Source organism: Prenolepis imparis, unplaced genomic scaffold, assembly GCF_030444845.1.
Source record: "Prenolepis imparis isolate NDT839.2.m4 unplaced genomic scaffold, iyPreImpa1.0 SCAF_7, whole genome shotgun sequence".
In the NCBI taxonomy this organism is placed as follows: Eukaryota; Metazoa; Arthropoda; class Insecta; order Hymenoptera; family Formicidae; genus Prenolepis; species Prenolepis imparis.
Window position 1 is genome coordinate 3,709,721 of NW_028141165.1, and position 17,513 is coordinate 3,727,233.

A 17,513-nucleotide genomic window follows, 5' to 3' on the forward strand; every position below is an offset into this window, starting at 1 on the left:
CAAAAATTCATCGATTATACATTTTAATTGTACATTGATTACAAAATCTTCTGGTACCAAGCAGACACCAGCGTACAAATTTTTTAACTATATATACATAAAATAAGGTTGCGTCGCATAGGGTCAGCGGTAAAAAAGTATGGATTTCTAATATTTTAAGACGAGCCAAAAATTCATCGATTATACAATTTAATAGTACATTGATAACAGAATCTTTTGGTTCCATGCAGACACCAGCGTACAAATTTTTTAACAGGATAAACATAAAATAAGGATGCGTCGCACAGGGTCCGCGTCAAAAAAGTATGAATTTCTAATATTTTAAGACGAGCCAAAAATTCATCGATTATACATTTTAATAGTACATTGATTACAGAATCTTTTGGTACCAAGCAGACAACAGCGTACAAACTTTTTCATTTGCTATAAATAAATTAAGGATGCGTCGCATAGGGTCAGCGGCATAAATGTATTAATTTCAAATATTTTAAGACGAGCCAAAAATTCATCGATTATACATTTTAATTGTACATTTATTACAGAATCTTTTGGTACCATGCAGACACCAGCGTACAAATTTTTTAATACGATAAACATAAAATAAGTATGCGTCGCACAGGGTCCGCGTCAAAATAGTATCGATTTCTAATATTTTAAGACGAGCCAAAAATTCATCGATTATACATTTTAATTGTACATTGATTACAGAATCTTTTGGTACCAAGCAGACACCAGCGTACAAATTTTTTAACTTGATATACATAAAATAAGGTTGCGTCGCATAGGGTCAGCGGTAAAAAAGTATGGATTTCTAATATTTTAAGACGAGCCAAAAATTCATCGATTATACATTTTAATACTACATTGATTACAGAATCATATGGTACCAAACAGACACCAGCGTACAAATTTTTTAACTTGATATACATAAAATAATATTGCGTTGCATAGGGTCAGCGGTAAAAAAGTATCGATTTCTAATATTTTAAGACGAGCCAAAAATTCATCGATTATACATTTTAATTGTACATTGATTATAGAATCTTTTGGTACCAAGCAGACACCAGCGTACAAATTTTTTAACTTGATATACATAAAATAAGGTTGTGTCGCATAGGGTCAGCGGTAAAAAAGTATGGATTTCTAATTTTTTAAGACGAGCCAAAAATTCATCGATTATACATTTTAATAGTACATTGATAACAGAATCTTTTGGTTCCATGCAGACACCAGCGTACAAATTTTTTAATACGATAAACATAAAATAAATATGCGTCGCACAGGGTCCGCGTCAAAAAAGTATGAATTTTTAATATTTTAAGACGAGCCAAAAATTCATCGATTATACATTTTAATAGTACATTGATTACAGAATCTTTTGGTACCAAGCAGACAACAGCGTACAAACTTTTTCATTTGCTATAAATAAATTAAGGATGCGTCGCATAGGGTCAGCGGCATAAATGTATTAATTTCTAATATTTTATGACGAGCCAAAAATTCATCGATTATACATTTTAATTGTACATTTATTACAGAATCTTTTGGTACCATGCAGACACCAGCGTACAAATTTTTTAATACGATAAACATAAAATAAGGATGCGTCGCATAGGGTCCGCGTCAAAAAAGTATCGATTTCTAATATTTTAAGACGAGCCAAAAATTCATCGATTATACATTTTATTAGTACATTGATTACAGAATTATTTGGTACCATGCAGACACCAGCGTACAAATTTTTTAACTTGATATACATAAAATAAGGTTGCGTCGCATAGGGTCAGCGGTAAAAAAGTATCGATTTCTAATATTTTAAGACGAGCCAAAAATTCATCGATTATACATTTTAATACTACATTGATTACAGAATCATTTGGTACCAAACAGACACCAGCGTACAAATTTTTTAACTTGATATACATAAAATAATATTGCGTTGCATAGGGTCAGCGGTAAAAAAGTATCGATTTCTAATATTTTAAGACGAGCCAAAAATTCATCAATTATACATTTTAATAGTACATTGATTACAGAATCTTTTGGTACCAAGCAGACAACAGCGTACAAACTTTTTAATACGATAAACATAAAATAAATATGCGTCGCACAGGGTCCGCGTCAAAAAAGTATGAATTTCTAATATTTTAAGACGTGCCAAAAATTCATCGATTATACATTTTAATAGTACATTGATTACAGAATCTTTTGGTACCAAGCAGACAACAGCGTACAAACTTTATCATTTGCTATAAATAAATTAAGGATGCGTCGCATAGGGTCAGCGGCATAAATGTATTAATTTCTAATATTTTAAGACGAGCCAAAAATTCATCGATTATACATTTTAATACTACATTGATTACAGAATCATTTGGTACCAAACAGACACCAGCGTACAAATTTTTTAACTTGATATACATAAAATAATATTGCGTTGCATAGGGTCAGCGGTAAAAAAGTATCGATTTCTAATATTTTAAGACGAGCCAAAAATTCATCGATTATACATTTTAATACTACATTGATTACAGAATCATATGGTACCAAACAGACACCAGCGTACAAATTTTTTAACTTGATATACATAAAATAAGGTTGTATCGCATAGGGTCAGCGGTAAAAAAGTATGGATTTCTAATTTTTTAAGACGAGCCAAAAATTCATCGATTATACATTTTAATAGTACATTGATAACAGAATCTTTTGGTTCCATGCAGACACCAGCGTACAAATTTTTTAATACGATAAACATAAAATAAATATGCGTCGCACAGGGTCCGCGTCAAAAAAGTATGAATTTTTAATATTTTAAGACGAGCCAAAAATTCATCGATTATACATTTTAATAGTACATTGATTACAGAATCTTTTGGTACCAAGCAGACAACAGCGTACAAACTTTTTCATTTGCTATAAATAAATTAAGGATGCGTCGCATAGGGTCAGCGGCATAAATGTATTAATTTCTAATATTTTATGACGAGCCAAAAATTCATCGATTATACATTTTAATTGTACATTTATTACAGAATCTTTTGGTACCATGCAGACACCAGCGTACAAATTTTTTAATACGATAAACATAAAATAAGGATGCGTCGCACAGGTTCCGCGTCAAAAAAGTATGAATTTCTAATATTTTAAGACGAACCAAAAATTCATCGATTATACATTTTATTAGTACATTGATTACAGAATTATTTGGTACCAAGCAGACACTAGCGTACAAATTTTTTAACTTGATATACATAAAATAAGGTTGTGTCGCATAGGGTCAGCGGTAAAAAACTATGGATTTCTAATATTTTAAGACGAGCCAAAAATTCATCGATTATACATTTTAATAGTACATTGATTACAGAATCTTTTGGTACCAAGCAGACAACAGCGTACAAACTTTTTCATTTGCTATAAATAAATTAAGGATGCGTCGCATAGGGTCAGCGGCATAAATGTATTAATTTCTAATATTTTATGACGAGCCAAAAATTCATCGATTATACATATTAATTGTACATTTATTACAGAATCTTTTGGTACCATGCAGACACCAGCGTACAAATTTTTTAATACGATAAACATAAAATAAGTATGCGTCGCACAGGGTCCGCGTCAAAAAAGTATCGATTTCTAATATTTTAAGACGAGCCAAAAATTCATCGATTATACATTTTAATTGTACATTGATTACAGAATCTTTTGGTACCAAGCAGACACCAGCGTACAAATTTTTTAACTTGATATACATAAAATAAGGTTGCGTCGCATAGGGTCAGCGGTAAAAAAGTATGGATTTCTAATATTTTAAGACGAGCCAAAAATTCATCGATTATACATTTTAATAGTACATTGATTACAGAATCTTTTGGTACCAAGCAGACAACAGCGTACAAACTTTTTCATTTGCTATAAATAAATTAAGGATGCGTCGCATAGGGTCAGCGGCATAAATGTATTAATTTCTAATATTTTATGACGAGCCAAAAATTCATCGATTATACATTTTAATTGTACATTTATTACAGAATCTTTTGGTACCATGCAGACACCAGCGTACAAATTTTTTAATACGATAAACATAAAATAAGGATGCGTCGCACAGAGTCCGCGTCAAAAAAGTATGAATTTCTAATATTTTAAAACGAGCCAAAAATTCATCGATTATACATTTTAATAGTACATTGATTACAGAATCTTTTGGTACCAAGCAGACAACAGCGTACAAACTTTATCATTTGATATAAATAAATTAAGGATGCGTCGCATAGGGTCAGCGGCATAAATGTATTAATTTCTAATATTTTAAGACGAGCCAAAAATTCATCGATTATACATTTTAATTGTACATTTATTACAGAATCTTTTGGTACCATGCAGACACCAGCGTACAAATTTTTTAATACCATAAACATAAAATAAATATGCTTCGCACAGGGTCCGCGTCAAAAAAGTATCGATTTCTAATATTTTAAGACGAGCCAAAAATTCATCGATTATACATTTTATTAGTACATTGATTACAGAATCTTTTGGTACCATGCAGACACCAGCGTACAAATTTTTTAATACGATAAACATAAAATAAGTATGCGTCGCACAGGTTCCGCGTCAAAAAAGTATCGATTTCTAATATTTTGAGACGAGCCAAAAATTCATCGATTATACATTTTAATTGTACATTGATTACAAAATCTTCTGGTACCAAGCAGACACCAGCGTACAAATTTTTTAACTATATATACATAAAATAAGGTTGCGTCGCATAGGGTCAGCGGTAAAAAAGTATGGATTTCTAATATTTTAAGACGAGCCAAAAATTCATCGATTATACAATTTAATAGTACATTGATAACAGAATCTTTTGGTTCCATGCAGACACCAGCGTACAAATTTTTTAACAGTATAAACATAAAATAAGGATGCGTCGCACAGGGTCCGCGTCAAAAAAGTATGAATTTCTAATATTTTAAGACGAGCCAAAAATTCATCGATTATACATTTTATTAGTACATTGATTACAGAATTATTTGGTACCAAGCAGACACTAGCGTACAAATTTTTTAACTTGATATACATAAAATAAGGTTGTGTCGCATAGGGTCAGCGGTAAAAAAGTATGGATTTCTAATATTTTAAGACGAGCCAAAAATTCATCGATTATACATTTTAATAGTACATTGATTACAGAATCTTTTGGTACCAAGCAGACAACAGCGTACAAACTTTTTCATTTGCTATAAATAAATTAAGGATGCGTCGCATAGGGTCAGCGGCATAAATGTATTAATTTCTAATATTTTATGACGAGCCAAAAATTCATCGATTATACATATTAATTGTACATTTATTACAGAATCTTTTGGTACCATGCAGACACCAGCGTACAAATTTTTTAATACGATAAACATAAAATAAGTATGCGTCGCACAGGGTCCGCGTCAAAAAAGTATCGATTTCTAATATTTTAAGACGAGCCAAAAATTCATCGATTATACATTTTAATTGTACATTGATTACAGAATCTTTTGGTACCAAGCAGACACCAGCGTACAAATTTTTTAACTTGATATACATAAAATAAGGTTGCGTCGCATAGGGTCAGCGGTAAAAAAGTATGGATTTCTAATATTTTAAGACGAGCCAAAAATTCATCGATTATACATTTTAATAGTACATTGATTACAGAATCTTTTGGTACCAAGCAGACAACAGCGTACAAACTTTTTCATTTGCTATAAATAAATTAAGGATGCGTCGCATAGGGTCAGCGGCATAAATGTATTAATTTCTAATATTTTATGACGAGCCAAAAATTCATCGATTATACATTTTAATTGTACATTTATTACAGAATCTTTTGGTACCATGCAGACACCAGCGTACAAATTTTTTAATACGATAAACATAAAATAAGGATGCGTCGCACAGAGTCCGCGTCAAAAAAGTATGAATTTCTAATATTTTAAAACGAGCCAAAAATTCATCGATTATACATTTTAATAGTACATTGATTACAGAATCTTTTGGTACCAAGCAGACAACAGCGTACAAACTTTATCATTTGATATAAATAAATTAAGGATGCGTCGCATAGGGTCAGCGGCATAAATGTATTAATTTCTAATATTTTAAGACGAGCCAAAAATTCATCGATTATACATTTTAATTGTACATTTATTACAGAATCTTTTGGTACCATGCAGACACCAGCGTACAAATTTTTTAATACCATAAACATAAAATAAATATGCTTCGCACAGGGTCCGCGTCAAAAAAGTATCGATTTCTAATATTTTAAGACGAGCCAAAAATTCATCGATTATACATTTTATTAGTACATTGATTACAGAATTATTTGGTACCAAGCAGACACTAGCGTACAAATTTTTTAACTTGATATACATAAAATAAGGTTGTGTCGCATAGGGTCAGCGGTAAAAAACTATGGATTTCTAATATTTTAAGACGAGCCAAAAATTCATCGATTATACATTTTAATTGTACATTTATTACAGAATCTTTTGGTACCATGCAGACACCAGCGTACAAATTTTTTAATACGATAAACATAAAATAAGGATGCGTCGCACAGGTTCCGCGTCAAAAAAGTATGAATTTCTAATATTTTAAGACGAACCAAAAATTCATCGATTATACATTTTATTAGTACATTGATTACAGAATTATTTGGTACCAAGCAGACACTAGCGTACAAATTTTTTAACTTGATATACATAAAATAAGGTTGTGTCGCATAGGGTCAGCGGTAAAAAACTATGGATTTCTAATATTTTAAGACGAGCCAAAAATTCATCGATTATACATTTTAATAGTACATTGATTACAGAATCTTTTGGTACCAAGCAGACAACAGCGTACAAACTTTTTCATTTGCTATAAATAAATTAAGGATGCGTCGCATAGGGTCAGCGGCATAAATGTATTAATTTCTAATATTTTATGACGAGCCAAAAATTCATCGATTATACATATTAATTGTACATTTATTACAGAATCTTTTGGTACCATGCAGACACCAGCGTACAAATTTTTTAATACGATAAACATAAAATAAGTATGCGTCGCACAGGGTCCGCGTCAAAAAAGTATCGATTTCTAATATTTTAAGACGAGCCAAAAATTCATCGATTATACATTTTAATTGTACATTGATTACAGAATCTTTTGGTACCAAGCAGACACCAGCGTACAAATTTTTTAACTTGATATACATAAAATAAGGTTGCGTCGCATAGGGTCAGCGGTAAAAAAGTATGGATTTCTAATATTTTAAGACGAGCCAAAAATTCATCGATTATACATTTTAATAGTACATTGATTACAGAATCTTTTGGTACCAAGCAGACAACAGCGTACAAACTTTTTCATTTGCTATAAATAAATTAAGGATGCGTCGCATAGGGTCAGCGGCATAAATGTATTAATTTCTAATATTTTATGACGAGCCAAAAATTCATCGATTATACATTTTAATTGTACATTTATTACAGAATCTTTTGGTACCATGCAGACACCAGCGTACAAATTTTTTAATACGATAAACATAAAATAAGGATGCGTCGCACAGAGTCCGCGTCAAAAAAGTATGAATTTCTAATATTTTAAAACGAGCCAAAAATTCATCGATTATACATTTTAATAGTACATTGATTACAGAATCTTTTGGTACCAAGCAGACAACAGCGTACAAACTTTATCATTTGATATAAATAAATTAAGGATGCGTCGCATAGGGTCAGCGGCATAAATGTATTAATTTCTAATATTTTAAGACGAGCCAAAAATTCATCGATTATACATTTTAATTGTACATTTATTACAGAATCTTTTGGTACCATGCAGACACCAGCGTACAAATTTTTTAATACCATAAACATAAAATAAATATGCTTCGCACAGGGTCCGCGTCAAAAAAGTATCGATTTCTAATATTTTAAGACGAGCCAAAAATTCATCGATTATACATTTTATTAGTACATTGATTACAGAATCTTTTGGTACCATGCAGACACCAGCGTACAAATTTTTTAATACGATAAACATAAAATAAGTATGCGTCGCACAGGTTCCGCGTCAAAAAAGTATCGATTTCTAATATTTTGAGACGAGCCAAAAATTCATCGATTATACATTTTAATTGTACATTGATTACAAAATCTTCTGGTACCAAGCAGACACCAGCGTACAAATTTTTTAACTATATATACATAAAATAAGGTTGCGTCGCATAGGGTCAGCGGTAAAAAAGTATGGATTTCTAATATTTTAAGACGAGCCAAAAATTCATCGATTATACAATTTAATAGTACATTGATAACAGAATCTTTTGGTTCCATGCAGACACCAGCGTACAAATTTTTTAACAGTATAAACATAAAATAAGGATGCGTCGCACAGGGTCCGCGTCAAAAAAGTATGAATTTCTAATATTTTAAGACGAGCCAAAAATTCATCGATTATACATTTTATTAGTACATTGATTACAGAATTATTTGGTACCAAGCAGACACTAGCGTACAAATTTTTTAACTTGATATACATAAAATAAGGTTGTGTCGCATAGGGTCAGCGGTAAAAAAGTATGGATTTCTAATATTTTAAGACGAGCCAAAAATTCATCGATTATACATTTTAATAGTACATTGATTACAGAATCTTTTGGTACCAAGCAGACAACAGCGTACAAACTTTTTCATTTGCTATAAATAAATTAAGGATGCGTCGCATAGGGTCAGCGGCATAAATGTATTAATTTCTAATATTTTATGACGAGCCAAAAATTCATCGATTATACATATTAATTGTACATTTATTACAGAATCTTTTGGTACCATGCAGACACCAGCGTACAAATTTTTTAATACGATAAACATAAAATAAGTATGCGTCGCACAGGGTCCGCGTCAAAAAAGTATCGATTTCTAATATTTTAAGACGAGCCAAAAATTCATCGATTATACATTTTAATTGTACATTGATTACAGAATCTTTTGGTACCAAGCAGACACCAGCGTACAAATTTTTTAACTTGATATACATAAAATAAGGTTGCGTCGCATAGGGTCAGCGGTAAAAAAGTATGGATTTCTAATATTTTAAGACGAGCCAAAAATTCATCGATTATACATTTTAATAGTACATTGATTACAGAATCTTTTGGTACCAAGCAGACAACAGCGTACAAACTTTTTCATTTGCTATAAATAAATTAAGGATGCGTCGCATAGGGTCAGCGGCATAAATGTATTAATTTCTAATATTTTATGACGAGCCAAAAATTCATCGATTATACATTTTAATTGTACATTTATTACAGAATCTTTTGGTACCATGCAGACACCAGCGTACAAATTTTTTAATACGATAAACATAAAATAAGGATGCGTCGCACAGAGTCCGCGTCAAAAAAGTATGAATTTCTAATATTTTAAAACGAGCCAAAAATTCATCGATTATACATTTTAATAGTACATTGATTACAGAATCTTTTGGTACCAAGCAGACAACAGCGTACAAACTTTATCATTTGATATAAATAAATTAAGGATGCGTCGCATAGGGTCAGCGGCATAAATGTATTAATTTCTAATATTTTAAGACGAGCCAAAAATTCATCGATTATACATTTTAATTGTACATTTATTACAGAATCTTTTGGTACCATGCAGACACCAGCGTACAAATTTTTTAATACCATAAACATAAAATAAATATGCTTCGCACAGGGTCCGCGTCAAAAAAGTATCGATTTCTAATATTTTAAGACGAGCCAAAAATTCATCGATTATACATTTTATTAGTACATTGATTACAGAATCTTTTGGTACCATGCAGACACCAGCGTACAAATTTTTTAATACGATAAACATAAAATAAGTATGCGTCGCACAGGTTCCGCGTCAAAAAAGTATCGATTTCTAATATTTTGAGACGAGCCAAAAATTCATCGATTATACATTTTAATTGTACATTGATTACAAAATCTTCTGGTACCAAGCAGACACCAGCGTACAAATTTTTTAACTATATATACATAAAATAAGGTTGCGTCGCATAGGGTCAGCGGTAAAAAAGTATGGATTTCTAATATTTTAAGACGAGCCAAAAATTCATCGATTATACAATTTAATAGTACATTGATAACAGAATCTTTTGGTTCCATGCAGACACCAGCGTACAAATTTTTTAACAGTATAAACATAAAATAAGGATGCGTCGCACAGGGTCCGCGTCAAAAAAGTATGAATTTCTAATATTTTAAGACGAGCCAAAAATTCATCGATTATACATTTTAATAGTACATTGATTACAGAATCTTTTGGTACCAAGCAGACAACAGCGTACAAACTTTTTCATTTGCTATAAATAAATTAAGGATGCGTCGCATAGGGTCAGCGGCATAAATGTATTAATTTCAAATATTTTAAGACGAGCCAAAAATTCATCGATTATACATTTTAATTGTACATTTATTACAGAATCTTTTGGTACCATGCAGACACCAGCGTACAAATTTTTTAATACGATAAACATAAAATAAGTATGCGTCGCACAGGGTCCGCGTCAAAAAAGTATCGATTTCTAATATTTTAAGACGAGCCAAAAATTCATCGATTATACATTTTAATTGTACATTGATTACAGAATCTTTTGGTACCAAGCAGACACCAGCGTACAAATTTTTTAACTTGATATACATAAAATAAGGTTGCGTCGCATAGGGTCAGCGGTAAAAAAGTATGGATTTCTAATATTTTAAGACGAGCCAAAAATTCATCGATTATACATTTTAATACTACATTGATTACAGAATCATATGGTACCAAACAGACACCAGCGTACAAATTTTTTAACTTGATATACATAAAATAATATTGCGTTGCATAGGGTCAGCGGTAAAAAAGTATCGATTTCTAATATTTTAAGACGAGCCAAAAATTCATCGATTATACATTTTAATTGTACATTGATTATAGAATCTTTTGGTACCAAGCAGACACCAGCGTACAAATTTTTTAACTTGATATACATAAAATAAGGTTGTGTCGCATAGGGTCAGCGGTAAAAAAGTATGGATTTCTAATTTTTTAAGACGAGCCAAAAATTCATCGATTATACATTTTAATAGTACATTGATAACAGAATCTTTTGGTTCCATGCAGACACCAGCGTACAAATTTTTTAATACGATAAACATAAAATAAATATGCGTCGCACAGGGTCCGCGTCAAAAAAGTATGAATTTCTAATATTTTAAGACGAGCCAAAAATTCATCGATTATATATTTTAATAATACATTGATAACAGAATCTTTTGGTTCCATGCAGACACCAGCGTACAAATTTTTTAATACGATAAACATAAAATAAATATGGGTCGCACAGGGTCCGCGTCAAAAAAGTATGAATTTCTAATATTTTAAGACGAGCCAAAAATTCATCGATTATACATTTTAATAGTACATTGATTACAGAATCTTTTGGTACCATGCAGACACCAGCGTACAAATTTTTTAATACGATAAACATAAAATAAGGATGCGTCGCACAGGTACCGCGTCAAAAAAGTATGAATTTCTAATATTTTAAGACGAACCAAAAATTCATCGATTATACATTTTATTAGTACATTGATTACAGAATTATTTGGTACCAAGCAGACACTAGCGTACAAATTTTTTAACTTGATATACATAAAATAAGGTTGTGTCGCATAGGGTCAGCGGTAAAAAAGTATGGATTTCTAATATTTTAAGACGAGCCAAAAATTCATCGATTATACATTTTAATAGTACATTGATTACAGAATCTTTTGGTACCAAGCAGACAACAGCGTACAAACTTTTTCATTTGCTATAAATAAATTAAGGATGCGTCGCATAGGGTCAGCGGCATAAATGTATTAATTTCTAATATTTTATGACGAGCCAAAAATTCATCGATTATACATATTAATTGTACATTTATTACAGAATCTTTTGGTACCATGCAGACACCAGCGTACAAATTTTTTAATACGATAAACATAAAATAAGTATGCGTCGCACAGGGTCCGCGTCAAAAAAGTATCGATTTCTAATATTTTAAGACGAGCCAAAAATTCATCGATTATACATTTTAATTGTACATTGATTACAGAATCTTTTGGTACCAAGCAGACACCAGCGTACAAATTTTTTAACTTGATATACATAAAATAAGGTTGCGTCGCATAGGGTCAGCGGTAAAAAAGTATGGATTTCTCATATTTTAAGACGAGCCAAAAATTCATCGATTATACATTTTAATAGTACATTGAAAACAGAATCTTTTGGTTCCATGCAGACACCAGCGTACAAATTTTTTAATACGATAAACATAAAATAAGTATGCGTCGCACAGGTTCCGCGTCAAAAAAGTATCGATTTCTAATATTTTGAGACGAGCCAAAAATTCATCGATTATACATTTTAATTGTACATTGATTACAAAATCTTCTGGTACCAAGCAGACACCAGCGTACAAATTTTTTAACTATATATACATAAAATAAGGTTGCGTCGCATAGGGTCAGCGGTAAAAAAGTATGGATTTCTAATATTTTAAGACGAGCCAAAAATTCATCGATTATACAATTTAATAGTACATTGATAACAGAATCTTTTGGTTCCATGCAGACACCAGCGTACAAATTTTTTAACAGGATAAACATAAAATAAGGATGCGTCGCACAGGGTCCGCGTCAAAAAAGTATGAATTTCTAATATTTTAAGACGAGCCAAAAATTCATCGATTATACATTTTAATAGTACATTGATTACAGAATCTTTTGGTACCAAGCAGACAACAGCGTACAAACTTTTTCATTTGCTATAAATAAATTAAGGATGCGTCGCATAGGGTCAGCGGCATAAATGTATTAATTTCAAATATTTTAAGACGAGCCAAAAATTCATCGATTATACATTTTAATTGTACATTTATTACAGAATCTTTTGGTACCATGCAGACACCAGCGTACAAATTTTTTAATACGATAAACATAAAATAAGTATGCGTCGCACAGGGTCCGCGTCAAAATAGTATCGATTTCTAATATTTTAAGACGAGCCAAAAATTCATCGATTATACATTTTAATTGTACATTGATTACAGAATCTTTTGGTACCAAGCAGACACCAGCGTACAAATTTTTTAACTTGATATACATAAAATAAGGTTGCGTCGCATAGGGTCAGCGGTAAAAAAGTATGGATTTCTAATATTTTAAGACGAGCCAAAAATTCATCGATTATACATTTTAATACTACATTGATTACAGAATCATATGGTACCAAACAGACACCAGCGTACAAATTTTTTAACTTGATATACATAAAATAATATTGCGTTGCATAGGGTCAGCGGTAAAAAAGTATCGATTTCTAATATTTTAAGACGAGCCAAAAATTCATCGATTATACATTTTAATTGTACATTGATTATAGAATCTTTTGGTACCAAGCAGACACCAGCGTACAAATTTTTTAACTTGATATACATAAAATAAGGTTGTGTCGCATAGGGTCAGCGGTAAAAAAGTATGGATTTCTAATTTTTTAAGACGAGCCAAAAATTCATCGATTATACATTTTAATAGTACATTGATAACAGAATCTTTTGGTTCCATGCAGACACCAGCGTACAAATTTTTTAATACGATAAACATAAAATAAATATGCGTCGCACAGGGTCCGCGTCAAAAAAGTATGAATTTTTAATATTTTAAGACGAGCCAAAAATTCATCGATTATACATTTTAATAGTACATTGATTACAGAATCTTTTGGTACCAAGCAGACAACAGCGTACAAACTTTTTCATTTGCTATAAATAAATTAAGGATGCGTCGCATAGGGTCAGCGGCATAAATGTATTAATTTCTAATATTTTATGACGAGCCAAAAATTCATCGATTATACATTTTAATTGTACATTTATTACAGAATCTTTTGGTACCATGCAGACACCAGCGTACAAATTTTTTAATACGATAAACATAAAATAAGGATGCGTCGCATAGGGTCCGCGTCAAAAAAGTATCGATTTCTAATATTTTAAGACGAGCCAAAAATTCATCGATTATACATTTTATTAGTACATTGATTACAGAATTATTTGGTACCATGCAGACACCAGCGTACAAATTTTTTAACTTGATATACATAAAATAAGGTTGCGTCGCATAGGGTCAGCGGTAAAAAAGTATCGATTTCTAATATTTTAAGACGAGCCAAAAATTCATCGATTATACATTTTAATACTACATTGATTACAGAATCATTTGGTACCAAACAGACACCAGCGTACAAATTTTTTAACTTGATATACATAAAATAATATTGCGTTGCATAGGGTCAGCGGTAAAAAAGTATCGATTTCTAATATTTTAAGACGAGCCAAAAATTCATCAATTATACATTTTAATAGTACATTGATTACAGAATCTTTTGGTACCAAGCAGACAACAGCGTACAAACTTTTTAATACGATAAACATAAAATAAATATGCGTCGCACAGGGTCCGCGTCAAAAAAGTATGAATTTCTAATATTTTAAGACGTGCCAAAAATTCATCGATTATACATTTTAATAGTACATTGATTACAGAATCTTTTGGTACCAAGCAGACAACAGCGTACAAACTTTATCATTTGCTATAAATAAATTAAGGATGCGTCGCATAGGGTCAGCGGCATAAATGTATTAATTTCTAATATTTTAAGACGAGCCAAAAATTCATCGATTATACATTTTAATACTACATTGATTACAGAATCATTTGGTACCAAACAGACACCAGCGTACAAATTTTTTAACTTGATATACATAAAATAATATTGCGTTGCATAGGGTCAGCGGTAAAAAAGTATCGATTTCTAATATTTTAAGACGAGCCAAAAATTCATCGATTATACATTTTAATACTACATTGATTACAGAATCATATGGTACCAAACAGACACCAGCGTACAAATTTTTTAACTTGATATACATAAAATAAGGTTGTATCGCATAGGGTCAGCGGTAAAAAAGTATGGATTTCTAATTTTTTAAGACGAGCCAAAAATTCATCGATTATACATTTTAATAGTACATTGATAACAGAATCTTTTGGTTCCATGCAGACACCAGCGTACAAATTTTTTAATACGATAAACATAAAATAAATATGCGTCGCACAGGGTCCGCGTCAAAAAAGTATGAATTTTTAATATTTTAAGACGAGCCAAAAATTCATCGATTATACATTTTAATAGTACATTGATTACAGAATCTTTTGGTACCAAGCAGACAACAGCGTACAAACTTTTTCATTTGCTATAAATAAATTAAGGATGCGTCGCATAGGGTCAGCGGCATAAATGTATTAATTTCTAATATTTTATGACGAGCCAAAAATTCATCGATTATACATTTTAATTGTACATTTATTACAGAATCTTTTGGTACCATGCAGACACCAGCGTACAAATTTTTTAATACGATAAACATAAAATAAGGATGCGTCGCACAGGTTCCGCGTCAAAAAAGTATGAATTTCTAATATTTTAAGACGAACCAAAAATTCATCGATTATACATTTTATTAGTACATTGATTACAGAATTATTTGGTACCAAGCAGACACTAGCGTACAAATTTTTTAACTTGATATACATAAAATAAGGTTGTGTCGCATAGGGTCAGCGGTAAAAAAGTATGGATTTCTAATATTTTAAGACGAGCCAAAAATTCATCGATTATACATTTTAATAGTACATTGATTACAGAATCTTTTGGTACCAAGCAGACAACAGCGTACAAACTTTTTCATTTGCTATAAATAAATTAAGGATGCGTCGCATAGGGTCAGCGGCATAAATGTATTAATTTCTAATATTTTATGACGAGCCAAAAATTCATCGATTATACATATTAATTGTACATTTATTACAGAATCTTTTGGTACCATGCAGACACCAGCGTACAAATTTTTTAATACGATAAACATAAAATAAGTATGCGTCGCACAGGGTCCGCGTCAAAAAAGTATCGATTTCTAATATTTTAAGACGAGCCAAAAATTCATCGATTATACATTTTAATTGTACATTGATTACAGAATCTTTTGGTACCAAGCAGACACCAGCGTACAAATTTTTTAACTTGATATACATAAAATAAGGTTGCGTCGCATAGGGTCAGCGGTAAAAAAGTATGGATTTCTAATATTTTAAGACGAGCCAAAAATTCATCGATTATACATTTTAATAGTACATTGAAAACAGAATCTTTTGGTTCCATGCAGACACCAGCGAACAAATTTTTTAATACGATAAACATAAAATAAATATGCGTCGCACAGGGTCCGCGTCAAAAAAGTATCGATTTCTAATATTTTAAGACGAGCCAAAAATTCATCGATTATACATTTTAATACTACATTGATTACAGAATCATATGGTACCAAACAGACACCAGCGTACAAATTTTTTAACTTGATATACATAAAATAATATTGCGTTGCATAGGGTCAGCGGTAAAAAAGTATCGATTTCTAATATTTTAAGACGAGCCAAAAATTCATCGATTATACATTTTAATTGTACATTGATTATAGAATCTTTTGGTACCAAGCAGACACCAGCGTACAAATTTTTTAACTTGATATACATAAAATAAGGTTGTGTCGCATAGGGTCAGCGGTAAAAAAGTATGGATTTCTAATTTTTTAAGACGAGCCAAAAATTCATCGATTATACATTTTAATAGTACATTGATAACAGAATCTTTTGGTTCCATGCAGACACCAGCGTACAAATTTTTTAATACGATAAAAATAAAATAAATATGCGTCGCACAGGGTCCGCGTCAAAAAAGTATGAATTTTTAATATTTTAAGACGAGCCAAAAATTCATCGATTATACATTTTAATAGTACATTGATTACAGAATCTTTTGGTACCAAGCAGACAACAGCGTACAAACTTTTTCATTTGCTATAAATAAATTAAGGATGCGTCGCATAGGGTCAGCGGCATAAATGTATTAATTTCTAATATTTTATGACGAGCCAAAAATTCATCGATTATACATTTTAATTGTACATTTATTACAGAATCTTTTGGTACCATGCAGACACCAGCGTACAAATTTTTTAATACGATAAACATAAAATAAGGATGCGTCGCACAGAGTCCGCGTCAAAAAAGTATGAATTTCTAATATTTTAAAACGAGCCAAAAATTCATCGATTATACATTTTAATAGTACATTGATTACAGAATCTTTTGGTACCAAGCAGACAACAGCGTACAAACTTTATCATTTGATATAAATAAATTAAGGATGCGTCGCATAGGGTCAGCGGCATAAATGTATTAATTTCTAATATTTTAAGACGAGCCAAAAATTCATCGATTATACATTTTAATTGTACATTTATTACAGAATCTTTTGGTACCATGCAGACACCAGCGTACAAATTTT